The 17,355-nt window shown below is 40.3% G+C and overlaps 1 protein-coding gene across 2 annotated transcripts in view; it reads right to left on the bottom strand.

Annotated features, from left to right (window-relative positions):
• The window catches only part of NRG3 (neuregulin 3), an 896,691-nt gene that overhangs the window by 212,480 nt on the left and 666,856 nt on the right, over positions 1-17,355 (bottom strand). The gene's annotated exons all lie outside the window — the stretch shown is intronic.

The following is a 17,355-nucleotide window of genomic DNA, read 5'->3' as shown; positions in this document are numbered from 1 at the left end:
AGCACCTTTGGCAAACACCAAACTTGGTGAATGTTTTTTTACTTAACTTCCCAGCACAACCCCTCTACTCACTTGAGTCATGTCCTTTGAAAATAAAATAGCCTTTTGGATATCTATTGAAGTTTACCATGCAAAGGACAGTTTACAGTCCATTTAATCACATCACATGAAGGCAAACAACTAAATATTGGCAAATTATATCAGTGTTTGTATACAAATGCTAGAAGTGTAAATATTAAGATAGGTAAACTTGAGTGCTTGGTATTAAATGAGGATATCGATATAATAGGCATCACAAAAACTTGGTGGAATTATGATAAATGATTAAAATACAACAGGGTTCAAAATATAAAGGAATGAAAGAGTGCATCACGCTGGGGAGGGAGTGGTAATATTTGTGAAAGAAAGCATAGCTACAACTACAGTAAACATTTTAAATGAATCAGAGTATAACACAGAATCTCTATGATGGAGATTCCATGCTTGCATAAAAATAGTATAGCAGTAGGAATATACTACCAACCATTTGATCAGGATGGTGATTGTGACTTTGAAGTGATCAAGGAGATTAAGGACGCTACAGAAACAGTAAACCCCAATAATAATAGGAGATTTCAACTATCCCCATATTGACTGGATACATGTCACCTTATAAGATGGGATTCAGAGATAAAATTTCTAGACACCATTAATGACTCGTTCTTGGAACAGCTACTCCTGGAACCCACAAGGGAAGAGACAATTCTTGATTTAGTCCTAAGTGCTGAACTACGTGGTAAGAGTGACCATAATGTAATTAAATTTAACATCCTTGGGGTTGGAGGGTCAGGAAGAACACCAAAGAAACACACCACAGTAGTATTTCACTTCAAAAAGGAGAACTACACAAAAATGACAAAGCTAGTTAAATGGAAATTAAAAGGAACAGTCACAAGAGTGAAATGTCTGCATGCTGCATGGAGACTATTTCAAAACACCACAATGAAGGCTCAACCTAAACGTATCCCAAACAACAATGACAACAACAAAAACAATAATAAAAAAAACAGTAAGCAGACTCCCCAGAAAATTGCCAGTGTGGTTAAACAGAAGAATAAAAGAGGTGCTTAGAGGCAAAAGTTTAAAAAATCCTTTACAAATTGGAAGTCAAATCCAACTGTGGAAAACAGAAAAGAGCAAAAACTATGGCAAATCAAAGTGCAAGTGCAAAAGTATAATAAGGCAGGCCAAAAAAGAATTTGAAAAGCAACTAGCAAAAGACAAAAATTAACATTTTTTGTAAAGTATATCAGAAGCAGGGAGTCCACCAAACAATGAGTTGGGCCACTAGATGATCAAGTACTAAAGGAACACTCAAGGAAGGCAAAGCTGTTGCAGAGATGTTAAATGAATTCTTTGCATCAGTCTTCACTGTAGTGATAAGAGGGAGATTGCCGCACCTGAGCCAATCTTTGTATGTGACAAATGTGAATATCTGTCCCAGATTGAGGCGTCAGTAGAGGTGGTTTTGGAATAAATTGATAAATTAAACAGTAGTAAGTCACTAGGATGAGCTGGTATTCACCCAAGAGTTCTGAAGGTATTCAAATATGAAACTGCAGAACTAAGTGTGGTATGTAACCTATCACTTAAATCAGACTTTGTGCCAAATAGTGGATGTCATGCCAATTTTTTAAAAAGGTTTAAGAAGTGATCCTGGCAATTACAGGCCAGTAAGCCTAATGTCAATATCAGGCAAATTGGTAGAAACTATAGTAAAGAACAGAATTATCAGACACATAGATGAACACGATATGTTGGGGATGAATCAATGTGGCTTTTATAAAGGGAAATCATGCCTTATTCTATTAGGATTCTCTGAGGCAGTCAACAAGCATGTGGACAAGGGTGATCCAATGAATTTAGTGTACTTAGACTTTCAGAAAGCCTTTGACAAGATCCTCTTCAGAAAGCTTTTGACAAGGCTCTTAAGCAAAGTAAGCAATCATGGAATAAGAGGGAAGGTTCTCTCTTGGATCAGGAATTGGTTAAAAGATAAGAAACAAATAAATGGTACGAATAAATGGCCAGTTTTCACAATGGAAAGAGGTAAATAGCTAGGGCCAGAAGGCTCTGTAGTGGGACCTGTGCTGTTGAACATATTCCTAAATGATCTGAAAAAAGGGCAAAAAGAGTGAGGTGACAAAGTTTGCACATGATACTAAATTATTCGAGATAATTAAGTTGAAAACCGACTGTGAAGAGTTACAATAGGTTTTCACAAAACTGGGTGCCTGGGCAATGAAACGGCAAATGAAATTCAATGTTGGTAAAAGCAAAGTAATGCACACTAGAAAAAATAATCCCAATTATACATACAAAATGATGTCACCACCCAAGAGAAAGATCTTGGACTCATTGTGGAGTCCAGTGGCAGTCAAAAAAGTTAACAGAATATGAGGAACCATTAAGGAAGGGATAGATAATAAGAGAAAAAATATCAATGTCACTATATAATCCATGGTATGCCCACACCTTGAATATAACATGCAGTTCTGGTTTCCCCTGCTCAAAAAAGATACATTAGAATTGGAAAAAATACAGAGAGGGGCAAGAAAAATGGTGAGGGGCATAGAACAGCTTCCATATGAGAAGAAATTAAAAGGTCTGGGAGTATTCAACTTAGAAAAGTGATGAATAAGGAGGGGATCTGATAGAGGGTTATGCAAATCATGAATGGTGCAAAGAACGTGAATAAGGAAATGTTATTTACCCCTTCACAAACACAAGAACCAGAGATCACCCAATGAAATTAATAGGCAGCAGGTTTAAAACAAACATAAAGAAGTCCTTCCCATAGTGCACAGTCAACCTGTGAAATTCATTGCCAGGGCCAAAAGTATAACTGAGTTATACTTGGAACTGAATTAAAAAAGGAACTAGATAATTTCATGGAGGACAGGTCCATCAATGGCTATTAGCTAAAATGGCCAGGGATCAATCCCATGCACCGGTGTGCCTAAACTTCTGATTGTCAGAAGCTGGGACTGAACAACAGTGGATGGATCACATAATAATTGTCCTGTTCTGTTCATTACCTGTGAAGCATCTGGCATTGGCCACTATCAGAAGACTGAGCTAGATGACTCATTGGTCTGACTCAGTATAACCATTGTTACATTCTCATGGACAGACTGTGCATCAAACATTTCCAAAAGAAATCATATTTATTCTGATATTATGTGGCAAAAGCTCAATCACAGATAGAGAGACAGGAGAGCCGAAGGGGAGGCAGAAATGATAAAGCGAACAGACTAGGTGTGAGGAGCATGAAAAAGGAGAGGAGGGAACCCCACAGAGAAGAGAGACTACCAGAAGAAACATGGCAAAGGGGGAAATCTCCAAGGGTGGGTGGAGAGACCTCATAGGTGAAGGAAAAGGGGACTATGGCAGTGGGGAGGAGTCGAGAAGAGGACGGAAGCAAGAGAAGAGAGTCCTGGGTCAGGGAGTGGATCTGAATCAGGAAATTATCTGAGAGGGAAAAATGGGGGTAAATTATAAAGTGGAGAGAGAGAAAGGGAAAGAGTTGCTACCAAAACAACAGGCTTGGCCTTAAAAAAAGAAATAGACAACCATAACAGGTGGAGTTTGGCCAATATGATTAGCAGGTTGCATTTTTTCTCATATAAAGCTATTAAACAAACCACTAAGGGCAAGACGGTCACTGCTCTTAATAGACCATGCATAGGAGTATGGACCCTCCTTACTCCCCTACTCAGAATGTGCTATTGGCTGAATGGGGGCTATTTGCTGAATTCCCCCAACTGAAAGCAAGTAGGTGGGCAGAGGGCAGGGAGTGGGAGAAGCCCTGGTGCCTCCCACTCCACTCATAGCTCAGGTGGGAGTAAGATGCTCCATGAAAAAGGGTGATATAATTTCCTCCCCCCCCCCCAAGCAGTGGGGGGAGCTGGGGAGGAACGTGTTGTCACTGAATCACAATTTGTTCTTTGGTCTGCTCCTGGGACAATGCAGCTATATACTGCCTCTTACTCCTCCCTCAAGCAGTGGTCCTCAAATCTATAGCAAAAGCATTTCTCAAAAAATGAGCTTTAAATTCATGCAGTGAAATCCTAACCCCAAGTCAGTCAGTGACAAATCTCCCACTGAGTTCACTAAGGCCAAGAATTCACTTGTGATCGTTTGGCTGCATGGAGAAATATTTTGTAAATGGCCACTGGAAAGGCATTTTTAACATAGCTGCTTTCCATCATGTGTTGCTACATTATACCATTATGAAAACCCTTTTCCTTCTCCCTTTACAGACAACTAATTACATCAGTGAGATAATTAATTTTCATATTAATGCTGATATCTAATGTTTTCAGTAAGATTATCATCCTAGAAAGCTGGAGGTATGTATACATTGAACCTAAAGTACTGTTTATTCATAATAGCAAAGAACACTTGTATTAAAATTGTATTATGCACTTATTCCAGGATTTTCTTAATGAACAAACGTTATTGAGATGAACTGAATGAACATCTAATATAAGCCTCATGTGATGTAAGCAGTCTAATAACATAAAATGCCTTAATGAGCATCTTTGTAGCAACAAATGGGCTTAATATGAAGAGTAAAGCTTAAGTTGGAAGTGCAGAGACTTGTAAAATGTTCTAGCTCTGATTCAGTGAGCTGCTCATAGGATTGTCTGTGAAATTTGGAGAGCATTTTGCCTCTCCTGCTTGGGCAGCTGAAAAAAGGTTTGATAATAAAGCAATAGTTATCATGGGCCTGAATCTCCACCTTTGCCCTGTGTAGTCATGTACATCAGAGCAGAATGGATGTAAAATGCTACCATTCTGATTTTGTAATGCACTGCCCTCTGTACAGGATGGCCCACCTCTTCAAGGATCAGGAGGCCTGGGCCAGTCACCCCTCCTCAGCTATCAGACCCAGCTGGGAAGGAGTCAGTTGTTCCCTATAAAGGACTGAGAGAGCTCAGCTAAAGGAGCTACAGGTGGGAGATGGGCTCCTTCAGTAGTCCTGAAAGCAGATGCAGGGAAGGATGCATCCTCATTTCAGCACTAAGAGAGGCAAGAGGAAAGCCTTGGGAGCAGTAACCCAACCTGAGCAGGGGAACTGTGCCCCCTTTTTTTCCCCATAGTGTTTTGCCTAAGTTTTATGTATGAAGAGTAAAACTGTGCCTGGAAGGAAACTTGGGCATGGCATTGGTTCCTTCCCACGAAGGCAGGATATTTAACCGGAGTGAGGGAAAACCAGGAGTATCTAGCCTGGAGCCACAGTGGCAAGACAGCACTGCTAAACACCCACTTTGGACTAGTGTAAATGACTGCATAAAGAGCAGGATGACAGAGCTTTGGGCCCTATATCTTTCTAGTTTACCCGAAGACTCTTAACTCTTCTTACAAACACAAGATAATGTTTAAAAAGTCTGAAAAGTTATCCAGCCTTTGTCAAGGGACAAGAGAGAAGCTGGGAATGGGCAACAGTGGATGCTCTCTTGATGATTACCTGTTCTGTTCAATCCCTCTGGAGAACCTGGCATTGGCCACTGTCGGAAGACAGGATACTGGGCTAGATGGACCTTTGGTCTGACCAAATATGGCTGTTCATAGGGAGACTGGACTTGCCTAACTCTCCCCATTTTGGTTAGAGTCTTAGGTCCAAACTCGACTTTCACTTACTCCAGTGCAGTCTCACTGAGGTCAATGGGAATGTGCTGGGGTAACTGGGAGGAGAGTTTGGCTCTCAGGCTTTTGATGAGTTTCTGTAGCCCTCCAGTTAAATCTTTGGTGTTCCAGCTGAGTTACTGAAATTATCTTAGTTAGCCCTTTATTCACTGTGATTGCCATTCTTACTCCTGAGGTGGGAATCTGGTTGGCTGCTGACTCATCCTTTTCCTGGCTACCCAGTGGGTTCCCGTTCTTGATAACCATCAACTGTAACATGATTATTGGAGGCTTCCAGCACTTACTGTTCAGGGGAGAGAATTTGCAAAAGCTTTGTATGATACCTTTAAGGCAGTCACATTGAAATGCCAGATTTTGAGCAGATGTACAAGTGGAACATAGTGCAAGGAATTTCCTGTCGCTTGTGCTAAGGCTGGCCAGAATCTTGTTAAGGAATTTGTAGTTCTTGCTTCTGGCTAGCTGCCTAACGATAGGTAAGGAGAAGCAGTCTGAAGACTGGATCATGCCTCTGGCCCTCCTCCACACTGGCCAGCAAAGCTGGCTGGGCATGGAACAGGCAAAATACTCCATCATCTCAAAGGGTGGTGGAGCTACCATTGCCATAGATGAAATAGGAGAGGGAACTTTCACTATGCCAAAGAAGAAGAGGAGGAAATTCAGTGCTTCTTACTGAAGGCAGGGAGAGGAGGGATAACTCTCCCTCTGCTTTTACCAGAGGAGGAGGAATGGTATTCACCTCCTATTACTTTAAACTCTAGGTACCACTTGTGTGGGTGATGTCTGGAAGTTCTCTGACAGCTCCAGCTACAATGCAGACAGCAATGTACCAACCACCTGCATGCTGGAGGACAATGAACAATCAGAAACAATTACAAACATGCTTGATGGCAACCTACAATTTGTTAGTGATATGTTTGTTCCATTTCTCTTTTCTGATGTTTCTAGTGGATGATGTGATGAAAGAATCTTAGCCACAATCTGAATCATAAATATATTACTAGCGTTATCATCACTGTTCATATTTGCCTAATTGCTTGCTTCTATGGAGACTCTTTTTCCTCTATTTTGACTTGACCATAGCTACTACATTTTTCTTAATAATTTTCCTCATTTACATATTTAAATCAGTGATTAATCAGCTAATCCACATAAAACCCTGAGGCCTGTACATATTATTAAAGTCTGCAAAGTGCTTTGAAATTGTAAATAGAAAACAGATCTCTGCATTCCATACAAGTTAAGTACATAAATTTAATAAACATATTTTAAGGTGATCCATAGCATGTGAAGTTGAGACACCTGTCCTTAAGTAATTTAAAATCATGGCTTTGGTGACTGAGTGAGACAGTTTGATAGTGTTACAACTGCATACTAGATGGACTGATATTAGCATGGTTCAGAAACAAACAGTAGATCTGTAATGGTACAATTGCCACCACTGCAGTGGGGTATTACCAATCTTTGAATGCTTTGGAATTGTGACAATCAACGCAATGACTGCTTTGCCCAATATTATTTGATTTCTAAGTCTCAGTAACAAAAGAATTTAAACCACTCTAATTTACTTTAGTTTTCTACTTTGCTTTTTGTCTCTCAAAAAATTAAATGCAATAAATAAAAAAATTTAATAACATTCCATACAAATACAGATAAATACTATGCATAACCATACAGGATTCATATCCACATACACTCCCCATCTCCAAACATTCCATTTAGATAACTATAAGTAGCTGAAGTGCTCTCTATAGGGAAAGGTCAATGCCACTAACACTTTGAAATGTTTCTTTTTTCTAGAAACTTGGAGTAGGTAGTGCTGCACTGTTGGCAGCGGTGTCAATATCGGAGTCCAAATCATGTTTATAGCTGATCATTACAGTTTCATTTAGAGAAATGCTAACATGTAAGGATTCTCAGGAAGCAGTCTGGTTAGAAGGCCTGATGATCAGTCAAGCTAAAAATAAACTCAGAATGGAAAACATCCAAAGCACTACAAATGCAGTCTAAACCAGAATAAATGTTTTTAATGATAAAACCATAGGTCCTGATTCAATGAGGTCCTTAAGCACATGCTTATCTTTATGTCCACTTTTAAGGGCGGGCCACCCAAGATAAGAAATGGCCATAACGAAAAAGTGTTGACTAAATGCTTTTCTTCAAACTAATTGGGCAAGAGATTATCCTTTATGTCAGTCTAAAATTCTGCTAAGTAGCTTTCTGGTGTCAGCAGAGATCTCTCTATCCCTGAAGCAATGGTCTTTAAAAAAGTAAGAATAAGCAACAGTCTAAAGAATGGAGCTTTTGTTCCTGGGCTCCCAGATTTTTATTTGCTGGTCAAATTGCCAAACAAACTTAATAATGATAAATAATCATTAGTATACTTTCACACTCCTACAACAGTTTCGATCTGAAGACCCCGAGGTGCTACAAACATTGATAATTATGCCTCAAAGTACCTTTCTGAAGTACAGAAGTTTTAATATTCCAGTTTTACAGCTGGGGAAACAAAGGCACAAAATCATCTAGGCACCTAGCACCCATTGAAATCAAAGGATGATAGATACCTAAGTGCTTCTGAAAATCCCAACATATACCTTTAAAATCCCAACAATACCTTTAAAAATCTGGCCCACAAAAATCATGATCTAATTGAAATCAATGGCAAAACTCCAATTGACTTCAGTGGGATCAGGATTTCCTCACAGTCTGTGGTAGACTCAGGAATGGAACCCAGATTTCCTGAATCCCAATACCTCATTCTCACTACTAATCAGTGTTGATTCCCATCTAACTTTTCTGTCTGCTTGACTTCTTACCTTAATCTTTTTACTAAACTCTTCTCTGACTGTATGCAAAATACTGATGGAAGGCATTTACGGTGCTTGATGCTAGTTGTCCTGGTAAAAGTGGATGCTGTGGAGCTTTGACAAGTTCAAAGCAAAGTATAAGGAATTCCTCTTCTCCTTAATGCTATTTCTATTTTTTAGTCCTAGCTCTGCTATGCTACCATTCATTGGCAGAACTTGCACATATCTTCCAACAGAGTACAGGCTAATCTATAATCATCATGCATTCTCTCCACAGAACATAAATTATATTGTATAGCTCATCACTGATCGGATTAAAGTGATGTCAAACAGCCAATGTGCCATCTGTGAAGTGAGCTTATTGATTCCGAAGACACATGGTGGTTGGTCCTGCGTTTCACCACTGAAACCAACTGGAACAGGATCAAGCCTCTGGTGATAATCTAGCAGACAATCAGACAAGATTATCTTTATCCTAAAATAGTGCAGTAACGTTACAGAGAAACCTCTTAATGTCTATTTCACCAATTTACATAATTCATACAGACTACTGGAAACAGTACTAGCGTGGCCAGAATAAGTTTAGAGAATGTCGTAGTTTGACTTTCAAGGATCAGTAATTTTTGTACCTCCTTATAGGCTACTTCCATGGGTGGTATTATCGCTCTGCCTGTTTGTTAAATATCAGAGCACTTCACAGCCCGTGAGGCACTCTGTATTGCTAGTACTACAAGCCTTCTCATAATCATCCAGAGGCTTGTATTAATTCATTGATAGTCATCACCATCCTTCCAGCATAATGCTGTCACTATGCATCAGAATGTCAATTAATTTGGCTTTTTCCTTGCCAGTGTTGCTATAGGATTTCTGGAAACTTTCAGAAGGATGGACTAAAATTTGAGTCTTTAATGGCTGTCTGTTGGCCATTGTTATCCCAACATAACTGCACAAGGTGCCAGACAGAATTATTGTAAATCGATGCTTCCTGAGAAAATGAAGCCATTCCAATCCCTCCATTTACGTAGTGTGCTCAATACTGAGGCTTATTATGAAAGCACATGACAAGAAAGTGAAACATGCTGGCTTTTTCCTGAGCCATTTTAATGCAATGCCTGTGAAGACGGAGCAGTGACTCAGTACACAGACTAGTTCTGTCAATAGTATCATTGTTACTGCAGCTAACTGTATGCCCCAAAACTTCAAGACTATCATCACCAAAGTTCATCCTCTGAATTTCCTTCTTGGATTTTTCCAAGAGACTGCACCCAAATCTTATGGTAGAAAAATAGCATCTGTTCTCTATAGGTGAACTTGCAGATTCAGATTTGTCCCTGATTCCTTGTCCATATGGTCAAATACAATTTAAAACCAAAACAAGACCCTAAATCCGCCACCAGTCCTGATGGATGAGAGACTACCACTACTGTGAGATCTAGCACCTATTTATTGACAACTGACCACTGGGTCACTAAGACTCTATTGGGTTAGTACTGGCATAGCTTTTAGAATATAACTGGAATAGAAAAAAGACAACATACACTGTTTAATATCTAAATTCAATGGGCTGCATTCCAATATCTGGTATCAGTTAGAAATAAGGGAGACTAGTAGGTTTTCTTCCAGGTATTCATGCTCTCACTGGCTAAGATGCTGTAATATCATGACACCTTTGTGAAATCAATACCATCTCACTCAATACTGAAGCCTTTACCCTCTCAAAAGACTTGTATAAATCATAGAGATAAAGAAAAATGGCAGCACCATGCAGGCAGCTGAGTGGCTAATCTATAGATTAAGACAGAAACTGATGTAACAAATGTGGATAACACTCTTCAGCTTAATCACTTTGGACAATGTGCTTTTTGCAATATCCCAAAATACCATCTCCAGTTGACCCATTTTGATCATCTGTTTCCCTGAGCATCAAGAATTATGGCTGCTGCAGTGCTGAACTTTCCTGCTTTAAGGCCTGTAAATGTGATCTGTCATGTTACAGAAACAATTTCACCTTGTCCAGTCAAGCAGAATCAGAAAAGAGTTTACTAGGAAGGGACTAGGAGAGTGACACTGATAGTAAGATACCATGTTATACATTCAGGTATGATCAGAAGTTAGAGTAGTTACCTCCAGAAAGGACCACCATAAAAAAATAACCGGTTCCCAAATTTCACGGAAGTTATGCTTCCAGCTGTGATTTATATTCACTATCTTTCTCAGAAACAAAAAACTTGGAGTGGGCAAAAACAGAATCAGAAAAATTGTGAATTTGTTTTCAAAATTTCATGGAGAAAAAGTAGTGTTACAAACCTCAGTACTTCTAAAGGTCTTTCTATTTACCAAAACACTGTATTGAACTGCCTCTTTATTCACACTGAAATCAACAGGAGTACTCGTGGGAGTAAATGCTCACCAATGTGAGTAAGTGTTTCACAACTGGCTACCTTATGTAATATTGCACCATCTATTTATTCACAGCCATCTGTTGTGATCATCGTATAATGAACAGTAGACATGTCTCTCTGCAGTCACACAGGGGAAAAAAAATCCTTTAAATGAAGGTGCACAACAAAGAAAGCAATATAAAGTTCCAGAGATTCTTTATGTAGATGCAGGTCCCAAATCCCTTTACAAGCTGCCAACAAACAGAAAGTAGGTTGTCTAAAAGCCCACATCTTTCCTTACAGCTGATTTTTTCCCGGACTTCTATTGTCTATGCCTTATAAGAAGATTTATTGATTAAAGTTTCTCTTCACTTGCTGGCTGGAATTTGTACAGTTTGATTTCTCCATTCTGCTTGCTTGTGGGGATTTATATACCACTAAAAGTCTCAAAGCTCCTTACTTCCATTGCTGTCCTTGCTCAGACTGGCCTCTCTCTGGAATAATCAGTTTTAAAAAGGAAAGCTGAGGAAGCAGATTTCTCTCTGCTCCCCAAAAGTATCTTCTTTCTCTCAAGTCTTCTCTCTCCATGGTCTTCCACTAACATGCAGTCTTCATTAGCTGCAAGCCTGACAGAATGTGGGTGGAGATGTACACAGAGAGAGGGAGGGAGAGAGAGAGAGAGAGAAAGACTGGACAAACCACTCCTTTTACTTATATATGACTCCCTCATAGTGAAAAGAAAATAGAAAACAACTCTTGGGGTACCAAGCCTCACACTATCCAATCTTCCAAGATAGAGGTGAAGATGGAAAAAGGGGAAAAAATCCTTTCAAAGTTTTTAAAAGATTTGGAGTCAAATTACAATCTAGTGTGATCTGGTGACAGTTTGTGGAGGTTGCCAACTTTCTAATTGCACAAAACCAAACAGCCTTGCCCTGTCCCTTCTCCAAGGCCCCAGATGTCCCAGCCCCTCCACATCCCACTCTGTTGCTCCCTCTCCCTCACCCTCACTCACTCATTTTCACCAGGCTGGGGTAGAGGTGCAAGACAGAGTGAGGGCTCTGGCTGGGGTGCAGGCTCCAGGATGGGACCGGAAATAAGGATTTCAGAGTGTGGGAGGGGCAGGGAGTGGGGGTGTAGATTCTGGGGTGGGGCAAGGGATGAGAGGTTTGGGGTGCAGGAGGGGCTCCAGGCTGGGGGGTGGAGTATGGGAGGGGGCTTGGGCTGAGGCAGGGAGTTGGGATGCAGGTGTGTTTGCAGGGTTTGGACTCTGGGAGGGAGTTTGGGTACGGGAGGGGACTCAGGGCTGGGGCAGGGGCTTGGGGTATGGGAGGGGATGCAGGGAGCAGGTTCTGGGTGGCAGTTACCTTGGGGGGCTCCCCAGAAGCAGTGAAGTATCTCTCTGGCTCCTAGGCGGAGGGACAGCCAGGCGGCTCTGCGTGTTGCCTCTGCCTGCAGGAGCCATTAGATGTGGTTCCTGGCCAACTGGAGCTGCGGAGCCTGTGCATGGGGCGGGGGTAGTGCACAGAGCCCCCCAGCCATCCCTCTGCCTAGGAGCCAGAGGGACATGTCGCCGCTTCCGTGAGCCACATGGAGCCAGGTAGGGAGATGCCAGGCCCGCCAGCTGGACTTTTAATGGCCTGGTCAGCAGCGCTGACCAGAGCCACTAGGGTCCCTTTTCAACTGGACTTTCTGGTCGAAAACTGGACACTTGGCAACTCTAAGTGTGCACTGGTTTCAATCTGGATTGGGTCATCAGAGTAACTATCTACACATACTGTAATGTGATTATAGTATATTTCATAGACTGGATATAACTTTCTTGAAGCTAATCACTGAATGTGTGATTTAAAAACTACCATCGCCACCACAACTGGATCTTTTGAAGGAAGGAGAGAGAGTTATAGAAATGCCTTTTGCCTTACTGCTGACTTTTCAAAATGTTTTGTTATAGTCACAGGTTTTGCTCAGATTAGCCAATTAATTTAGATTCTGCTAGTACTTGTAGATGCAAAATGTGGGGAAGAGCTTAAGGAGGCTTCCCCTTCACTTCCATGGTCTGTATAAAGGCCTGCAAAATTGTAACCTGCAGTCTATAGGTAGCTCCTTCCCTAGTCCCCCAGTGGTGCAGGACACCTCAGCGAGTGCAGGGGTGAAGCAGGACCCTGGCACACTCCATACACCACTAGCCAAACTGGCCAGCTACATGGTGGGGAAGTAAGCTGCACTTCACAATTGGGTGTTGTAGAAGGTACACACACACTCCACACCTAGAAGCTCCAAGAGTCATTCTGCCCACTTCCCTCAGGGTTAGTGTAACTCTTTGCTAAGGGATATGCCTAAATGCACAATCTAGCTGCTAATGTGTAAGAACTTTTAGATACAATCCAACATACTTGATTCAAATCCATATTTTTATTCAGTCTCATACATATTCCATGCAGCAACACTGTGAAAAACATTTGTTACAAATCTAAAACTTGTGCCAGAGCTACTGGAAAATTTGCTGACATTTTCTATCCTTTCATGTGAACCTGGCATGATTTATAGTTTCAGGGTTTCAGCTGAGCTTGAGGGTTTGTTCAAACCTGAAACTCAAAATGAAGAGCAGATGTAAATCCCTGTGATCCAAAACCAAGGGAAATGTTTGGCACAAAAATGAAACCTGTCTCTCCATCCATGGTTTGGGAACTTGACGATGAAAATGAAAGAAAAAACCTGCTGTTATCCATAAAAGCAATACAAGAGGGTTGATCTTAATGGTATTTGGAAACTGTTCTCTCGCTAGCTTTTTCACTTTCAGATTTGAGAAGCATGTTAGTCATTTACATTTTTTACCCTGCACATTAGTTTGGTGTACATCACCAATAACCTTGTTTTGTGCTTGATGATGCTGACAGAAAAATCACAAAATGACACTTATAATGCACTGTCAGCTATGCTGTATTCAGTGTTATATTAGAGCTAGGTGTTGCTAGATACCCTGTTAGAGTGTCAGTTAGCTTACCTCCAAAACTGGTTTCAGAGTATCAGCCATGTAAGTCTGTATCCACAAAAAAGAAAAGGTGTACTTGTGGCACCTTAGAGACTAACAAATTTATTTGACCATAAGCTTTCGTGAGCTACAGCTCACTTCATCGGATGCATTCAGTGGAAAATACAGTGGGGAGATCTATATACACAGAGAACATGAAACAATGGGTGTTACCATACATACTGTAACCAGAGTGATCAGGTAAGGTGAGCTATTAGCAGGAGAGCGGAGGGCCGGGGTGGGGGGGAGAAAAACCTTTTGTACTGATAATCAAGGTGGGCCATTTCCAGCAGTTGGCAAGAACATCTGACGAACAGTATGGGGGGGGGAATAAACATGGAGAAATGGTTTTACTTTGTGTAATGACACATCCACTCCTAGTCTTTGTTCAAGCCTAAGTTAATTGTATCCAGTTTGCAAATTAATTCCAATTCAGCAGTCTCTTGTTGGAGTCTGTTTCTGAAGTTTTTTTGTTAAAGAATTTCCACTTTTAGGTCTGTAATCGAGTGACCAAAGAGATTGAAGTGTTCTCCGACTGGTTTTTGAATGTTATAATTCTTGACGTCTGATTTGTGTCCATTCATTCTTTTACGTGGAGACTGTCCAGTTTGGCCAATGTACATGGCAGAGGGGCATTGCTGGCACATGATGGCATATATCACATTGGTAGGTGTGCAGGTGAACGAGCCTCTGATAGTGTGGCTGATGTGATTAGGCCCTATGATGTTAAAACTGTAAAATTATAAGGTCCAAATATTTTTGTATTTTAATTTCTCTTTAAAGCAATTGAGGAACCATTTGGCTACCTGAGCTGAAAGACTATTGATTCTGAATTCCTCTTTTCTCTCCTAAGAAGGCAGCGTAGTTATGATTTCCCCTTTCCTTTCTTGGGCCTTGGCTTTTCAATATGTTCTGTCATATCCTGGTTATAGTGTTTCAACACACAGCTGGCACATCATATTAAATGCTTGTTCTTGTGGTAATATAGTTCTGGAGCCTTACAATTCACCTCTTCAGCGGCAAAGCTCTTGTTTTGCAAAATAAAGTCTACAGAGTTCCAGTCTAAAAAGAGTCTCCTTTCCTACAAGGAAGGTGAAATTGTAAAGCTCCAGGACTGCCTCAGTGTGAAAGCACCTCGGCCCAGATTTTTAAAGGTATGTACGTATTGCTGTGTTCTGTTGACAGAATTTAGACTCCAAAGTGGCTAAATCCTTCTTGAAAATGAGATTTAGGTTCCAAAATCAGTTAGGCATTGCGACACTGAGCACAGGAATGGCTAAATACCTTTAAAATCTGGGCCTTTGTCTTGTCTTTTACTACATGCATCATGGGAATTTTATCATGAGGAGCAAGAAAATGTGTCCCCCATTTCCCATTTGGATTTCCTCTCTTTCCACCCCCATCCTTAAAAATAAAAGCAAAACAAAATAAATACCCACAACTTCCTCATTGTCTTGTGATGCAATACCTTTAAAAATGGAGGAGGAAGGGGAACACTATCTTTATATAGAGTTTTACATGGAACCTGATGACGAGAACAGGGGATAATACTTATAAGTCTATATAGAGAACTGGCAACCCAATGTTCAATGTTGCACTTCCCATGTGTGATGTGCCTTTTCTTGCCTGTTGTCAAATTCAGTAAAATCTCTAAAGTGATTCTACTTCTTTTTTTCCATATACATAATCAGGATTTATTTTTAATACACATAATTTGCTCCTGGGGCCCTCTCATTGCTTTGTGAGGCTGATTTGTGATATCTGTCATGTACCCTGGGGCACTCTGTTTATATAACCCTACAATTTATTACTAAAAGAAATGTCAAGCCCACTTGCCCCACATCAACAAATCTAATCTTGTCCTGTCATTTCAAGGACTCCACCTGATCATTTTGGGTCAATGCAGCTCCTACTTCTAATCCTACTGGCCTCCGGGACACAAACATTTGATAACACATATTTTATGGTTAACCCGTTTCACCTCAGTGATCCTTGAGACTTTTACTTTATGTTCTTATGTGTGGTGTGGCATTAGTCTTGAAAATGACATTGATATGGCCAAAGAAAATGACTAACTCCAGATAAAATTTTCATACAACTGCTCTGAGGGCTCTTTTTTTGGACAGTAAGGCTCTGATCCTATAAACAGATGGCATTTTTTATATAATGTAATTACCACAGAAGTGATTAAAACCCTTCCCTTCAGAGATGGACCCAAGCCACACAATTCAGCTCTGGATGCTATGGCAATTCATATCAGATAAGGATCTAGCTGCTTGCTTTTAAGTCAACACAGTAGTAGATTCCTGAACACAACCCATATTGAGCAAAATTAAATTATCCCTTATGATCAAGAAGAATCACAAGAAGATTTCAGCAGAGATTTAAAACACAGGATAGGCTCTGCTGGCTGCATAGTTATTTCTAGTCAGTACCAACATAAGCCGACTGGAGTAACAGTTGCTCCCATGTTAATGAAAATAAGAATGAACAATCAACACAATGTCAAAAAACAACAGGAAAACATGCTTAAAGATCTGAGGAAACATTAGACACATTCAAAATATAAATTCCATGTGGTTTTTGGCCTAACTGCACCTTTATGAGAGTCTTTCCATTTACTTCATGGGGTTTGAATCAGGTCTTGACTGGATTTCATTGCAATATCTCACCTCTAGCCCAGAAATACTAGACTACAGTCTCCTGATAGAACCAATCAAATAAGCATCACATCGTCTTAATGTTAATAATTGATTTTTCTGCCCCTTGCTTTTAAAATCCATTAAACCTGCCTGCCTGACAGCTGGTGACCTTACTGCACACAACTTAGTGGGCTAGAATCAGTCTATTCATTGTAGACTATATGACTACAATTAAAGGGCAGGCTAAAAGAAAAGCTAGACCAAACACAAAGCAATCTATAATGTGAGTGAGCCAGACATACAATACTGCAGAGCAACAGGTATCTCTGGCAGCAGTCATCCAAATAGCCTTTTCGACACCTAGCAAAGGAAGAAAACAACAAAAATAACCAGCAACCACGAAAATAGAAAGACACAAGCATCATTTAAAAAAAATCACTCTGGAAATATATTACTTTTTCAAGGTACAAGAAAGTAATAAGGAATTGGACATGACCCTTTGTTTTATGCCTTTTTTATTTTTCTTAAAGAAAAAGCAGCTAAGAAAATTAAATGAATAATTTGGTGCTATTTATTAAATGGGATCCCTTTTTAGGAAATATGCCTTGTTCTGCTAAGATATTTTACATACATTCTTATTCAAACAGAATGAAAATCAGTAACAAAAAAAAAATAAACATGTGCCCATATGGTGCTTTTACATACAAGAGGAGGTATAATATAGTGCTACATTCCGTCCATTTTGCTCATGGGAAGTAGAGCCTTACCCCACAAGTAAAGTACAACTTCATGTGAGCCTG

The sequence above is a fragment of the Dermochelys coriacea genome, chromosome 7, assembly GCF_009764565.3.
Source record: "Dermochelys coriacea isolate rDerCor1 chromosome 7, rDerCor1.pri.v4, whole genome shotgun sequence".
Taxonomy (NCBI): Eukaryota; Metazoa; Chordata; order Testudines; family Dermochelyidae; genus Dermochelys; species Dermochelys coriacea.
Note: the sequence above shows the minus strand (reverse complement) of the source record. Positions and strands in the feature narration are given on the sequence as shown.